This window comes from Colobus angolensis, unplaced genomic scaffold, assembly GCF_000951035.1.
Source record: "Colobus angolensis palliatus isolate OR3802 unplaced genomic scaffold, Cang.pa_1.0 Scaffold491, whole genome shotgun sequence".
NCBI classification, from domain to species: domain Eukaryota; kingdom Metazoa; phylum Chordata; class Mammalia; order Primates; family Cercopithecidae; genus Colobus; species Colobus angolensis.
This window is the reverse complement of record NW_012118388.1, coordinates 2862877-2868876: the sequence shown is the minus strand read 5'-3', so window position 1 is coordinate 2868876 and position 6000 is coordinate 2862877.

Below are 6000 nucleotides of genomic sequence, written 5' to 3'. Positions count from 1 at the left end.
AAATAAATTATCTATTTCATATTAGGTTCATTGTGAAAGCTTAAGACACTGGCCCATTTCATCTACTTTCTCAAATTTATGTATGTAATTTATAGCATTTCCTCATTTTTCTTTTGTTATTTGTGGGGTCCATAGTGATATTCTCTTTTTCATTTCTGGTATTGGTAATTTATGTCTTTTATCTTTTTTACTTTTTCAGTCTTGCAAAAGGTTGTCAATTTAATTGATCTTTGAAAACCAGCTCTTTGTTTCATTCATTTTTCTGTATTTAATTTCAATGATTTCTGTCCTTACCTTTATTATTTCTTTCATTTTCCTTGCTGTGGATTCAGTTTGCTCTTCTTTTTTTTCTTGTTAGGTTCTTGAAGTGGAAGCTTAGGTTGTTGAATTGAAACTTTTTTTTTGTAATGCATGTTGAATTGAAACTTTTCTTTTTTTTTGTAATGCATGAATTTTGTGCTCTAAAGTTATCTCTCAGCACTGCTTTAGTTGTGTTCCGGAAATTTTGATATATTATATTTTCATTTCATTCAGTTCAATATGTTTTTTAATTTCCCTTGAGACTTCCTCTTTTATCCCTGGGTTACTGTGGTCTGGTCTCCAAGCTTGGATGTTTTTCTGCAATCTTTCTGCTATCTTTCTCTTATTGATTTCTAATTTTAGTTATTTGTGGTTGGAGAACACATTCAGTATGATTCAATTTTTAAAAAATTGTTGATATTTCTTTTATGGTTCAGGATATGGTTTATCTCGGTATGTATTCTGAGCTCACTTGACCAGAACGTGTATTCTACTATTATTGGGTGAACTGTTCTATAAAAGTTGATTAGATCCTGTTCGTTGATAGTGTTGTTGAGTTCCTTATCGTTGCTGATTATCTGTGTAGTTGTTCTATCAATTGTTGAGAGTTAGTTGTTGAAGAAAACGACTAAAATTGTGGGTTTGTTCTTTCAGTTCTATTGTTTTCTTCCCCACATATTTTGCATCTCTGTTGTTTGACATATACACTTTAATAATGCTATATATTTTTGGTGGATTAACCCTTTTGTCATTTTATAATGAGCCTCTTTATCTCAAATAATTTTCTCTTTTTTGAAGCCTATTTTATTAGATTTTTTTTCCATCCTTTTCCTTTTAACTTGCCTATATTGTTTTACTTAAAGTGAATTTTTGTGGACAGTAAATAGTTGGGTCATGTACTCTGCCAGTCTATTCTTTCACCCTCTATTTTTTAATTGGTAGATTTGGACCATTTTTATTTAATGTAATTATTGATATGTAAGACTTAAGCTTATCTTTTTGTTTTGTTTTGTTTTCTGTTGTTCCCTCTGTTTTTTTTTTTTTTCTTTTCCTACCTTCCTATGCATTACTGGAAGATTTTTATTAGTTCTATTTTATTTTGTTTATAGTGTTTTTGAACAGCTTTTTTTCACAATTGTTCTAGGTATTATATTACTTATACATAACTTATCATAGCCTATTGGTTTCATAATTTTACTAGTTTGAGTGGCATTTAGAAACATTGCCTTCTTTTATATATATTTCCTTCACTTACTTACAATGAAATTGTCTAATTTTTTTTCTCTACCTGCCTTTAGAGCCCCATCACATTTTTGCATCTATCACCAAACATAATTTTGAAAACTCAAGAGGAGAAGGAAAATATTGTATTCACCATATTTTTGTTTACCATGTTATTCCTTCCTGATGTTCCAAGGCTTTTTTTTTTTTAAAGTCAGTTTCTGTCTGTTTAGAGAATTTATTTTTTTACAATATATATCTGTTAATGACAAATTCTCTTAGCTTTTTTTTCATCTGAGAATGTATGGATTTGCTCTTCATTTCTGAAGGAGATCTTCTCCAGATATAGGATCTAGGTTGGTAGTTCTTTATTTTCAGTACTTGAAAATTGTGCCACTTTATTCTGGCCTCTGAGGTTTCTGATGAGAAATCCACTCTCATTCAAATTGTTTCTTGTCTATATATAATATGTCATTTTCCTCCCTGCTTCATATATATATATATTTAGTTTTCACAAGTTTGATTACAGTGTATCTTGGTGTAAATTTCCTTAGGTTGATCTTGTTTGGAGTTTTCCCAGCTGTTGATTTTGTAGGTTTATGCCTTTTGTCAAATTTGAGAAGTTTTCATCCATTATTTTATTGAATACTTTTTTTAGCCCTGTTTTGTTTCTCTTTTTTTTCCAGAATACCAGTGATATGAGTGTTAGATCTGTCCCTAAGACTCTTTATTTTTTCATCCTATTTTCTGTCTTCAGATAGAATAATTTCGAGTATTCTGCCTTTCAGTTCACTGATTCTTTCCTCCCTCCCCTCCATTGTACTATTTAATCCATAGGTTGACATATTTATTTGGATCCTATGTTTATTTTATTTGCTCATCCTATGTTTTGATCTTTGAAAATCTATTCAAATGAATTTGTCAGCTAAGAAGGCTTTGCATTAAAGGGGAGATTTGGCTACACCTAAAATCACTGAAGTTACATTGAAAACATTGTCCTGCCAGTGTCTAAGTGCCAGATAAAGCCCCTTGATTGGTGAGAGCAGAGTGATATTGACCCACATTGGTGTCATACAAAGTCCAGAGCTATAGGTCAGTTCTCCTTTCCTAAATGAGATAGATTGCCCAATATCCTTGTTCATCAAATGGTTTCATGCTTATGTGTGGAATGACTCTGGACTGGGCTGCTTATCTTTCTTAGTTTGACTTTTGTTCTGACTGGTGAACCCTGTTTTGGATTCTAGTTTGAGTGTTGTTGACCTGTTGTCTGCTAGTACTCACACATGAACTATGCTCTGTATGCTCTACAGGTTTGATATTTGCTTTTTCTCTGCTCAGAGTTCTATTTCCTTTTCTCTTTGATTTCAATGAGGCTTTCAAAAAAGATTTCAATTTCCTAAAGAGAATAATTTTCTAAACCACTGCTATTATGGAGTTGCCACTATAATTATTTCAGCATTAAATTTTATTTTCTCTACAACATCATTACCACATGATCTAAAAGGACCCCCTTCTTGAAATGATCTTCAAGTCAATCCCGTAGGGATATGGAATCCAGTGACCTTTACAAGGTGTTGGAATTGTGAAGAAGTTTCATATGTATATTGCTTTCTGAGCCACCTCATCAAGCTTGATAAAATAAAGCACAATTATCCAGACGCTGTGTGTACCAAATACATTTTCCCTCCTATGAGTCTGGGAAATGAATATTATTAAGACAATATTGGAAAAGTTTTACCAATAGTGACCTCATCCAACTAGAGAATGAGTAGTAAATGATTCACCTTTAGAAGTAAATGAATCTTTTTCGACAACTTTGGTACCAGGTAGTATGCCAGGGACATTCGTTGCTAAACAAGTTAAGCAATTTATAAACAAATTTCCCTCAACTTCAAAAGCACACGATGCTGCATACTAGTCTGATCAAGCTCATCTTATGCTATATCAGATAGAATCCAAATAAACCTTAGGTTAATTGGCTCTCACATGAGACATCTTTCTGTAGTGCCCAGGGATTGCAAAAGTTTTGTCAGCTGCTTTTGGGAGAGAAACTATGAAATTTGAACATATTTTAATATTAAAATTCGCTTTTACAACTAAACATTTCCCTGGGCATTGATTTTATCTTCAGCTGATTACTCAGTGCCACATCACTAGGCAAAGATTCCCCAGAGTTCAGCTCCCTCTTCGTCACATTTATTTTGCTAAGAATATTTAGCTAAGGACTATGTCAAATATTTGCTGTCTTGTTCTTTGAAACTTAAGTTATATTTAAAAGCTTACCTAAAGCAATTGTAGGATACTTTTTGCTTTGGATTTTTATAGGCTAATAAACATCATATTCACAAGTACTAAAGCCCAAAAAATATATATATATGAAAAGTTATTTAAAGTTATTATAATATATATATAAAAAATATATATATATAGTATGAAAAGTTAAAGTCCAGAAGAGCATACTAACATATTAAAACCATTCTATCACTAAAATGTAAAACATATTAATATAATTATCAAGTACTTCAATGCTCATTTCTTTTAGTTAAAATAGAATAACTTTCACAGTTTGCTTCTGAATTTAGGAAAATGGTAGTGAAGTTGCTTCTACAATTCTTGGGCCATGGCTGAGAATTCTGTAATTTTATTTTCTTCTGGCATGGATTGTTGCAGAAAGTAGCTGATTTTAATTCCTTTGAGAGGCTTTCCTGTAACTTTGAAATTTCTTATTTCTGCCTCTTTCACTTTTTGCTTTCCTTCTGGGATTTCAAAGTTAGACTTCATGGTATCTCCTGTATCTCTTACTCTCTATTCTGTATTTTGCATATTTTAATCTCTTCATACTTCATTTTGATTATTTTATTCCAGTTTTGCTTCCAGTTCACTAATTTTCTCCTTAGTTATGTATGATCTAATTTTAGACTCATTCATTGAATTTTTAATATTGATTATTATATTATTCATGTCCAGAAAATCTGTTTGGTTTTATTTTATAGTTTCTTTTTTCTTAAAGTTCTTGGTGTATGTTTTTCTTGTATTTTTGGACATATTATTAAATGCTTAAAGTCTGTGTATAAAAATTTCATTATCTAGATGCCCTGTAGCTCTAGAACTGTTGTCTCTTATTTCTCCTGGTTTTAAAATACATTGTTGGGTTATTCTTGATTGTGCTAAACAATGTATGTGAAAAACTATAAAATTAATTTCAAGCACTGGATAGTGTCATCCTAGACCTTATTAATTGCGTGTTTTCTTTTGGCTAGGGACACCAGTAATCCCAGATTATCTCACTCTAATTATAGACATTGATACAATATGAAGCTACACTTCAGCCCTTGCAAAGATTGAAACACTTCTGTTTATCTTTACCTCTAAGACCCAATCTTTGGAATCCTAACCCAAAATGTGAGGTATTTTACCAGAGCTAGTTTGTTCCCGTAGTCAAAAAGGCTTTCAAAATCGCTGGATAGATTTCTAAAGATCAAAACATAGGAGGAATGATTTCTCCCTAGCAAGCTTTTTCAGGATTATCTGAAGGAGACTGAGTGTTGCTGGATATTTGATAATCTTAGTGGGGGAGTCCAGAAACTAAAAATAAAAAAATAATAATTTATGATATCTATATACTGGGTCAGAGCTAGATAGAAGTGAAGAAACATGTGTCTTGATCTGTAACTTCTCTTCTTTTATCTTAAGGGAACAGATTATATATGTGATGTGGCTGTAGCTACAGCTTTGTGAGAATACACAAAATTTTATAGCTTTTTAGTGGGCTAGGAGGGACTCTTCTCTTACATTTCTTTCTTAATTTTCCCACAAGTTGGTTAGTTCTGGAATCTGGAAGAAGGCATGGGATTGTTTTTTAACTGTCTCCTGATGCTAAGGCCACTAAGGCTGTCTCCTCCCCAGCAGACAGTGACCTCACCTTGGTCTGACACTCACTAATTAATTTGAAGCACCTTGATTGTTAGTTTTAAAATCTTCTAGGGAAAGAAAAGTGAGGGTATAAAGTTGGCTCCATGTTAAGCATAGATTTTTTAAAAAGTTCTCTAAATATTTATTTAGTTATGAATGCTATATGATTGCTTTCATATTAATTTTTCAGTAGAGAAATTGAATACAATTCAATGAATTTTAATTTGGTGAAGTACTTGATTAGATAATTTAAAAATCGGCTGGGGGCAGTGGCTAAAGCTGAAGTAATCCCAGCGCTTTGGAAGGCAAGGGCGAGCGGATCACTGTGAGCTTGGGAGTTGAGACCAGCCTAAGCAACATGGCGAAATCCCATCTCTACTAAAAATACAAAAATTAGTCAGGCGTGGTGGCCTGTAATCCCAGCTACAGGGGAGGCTGAGGCTGGAGAATTGCTTGAACTCAGAAGGTGGACGTTGCAGTGAGCCAAGATCACGCCACTGTACTCCAGCCTGGATGACAGCAAGACTCCGTCAAATATTTTTCTTCAACTTTTACTTTAAGGTCAGG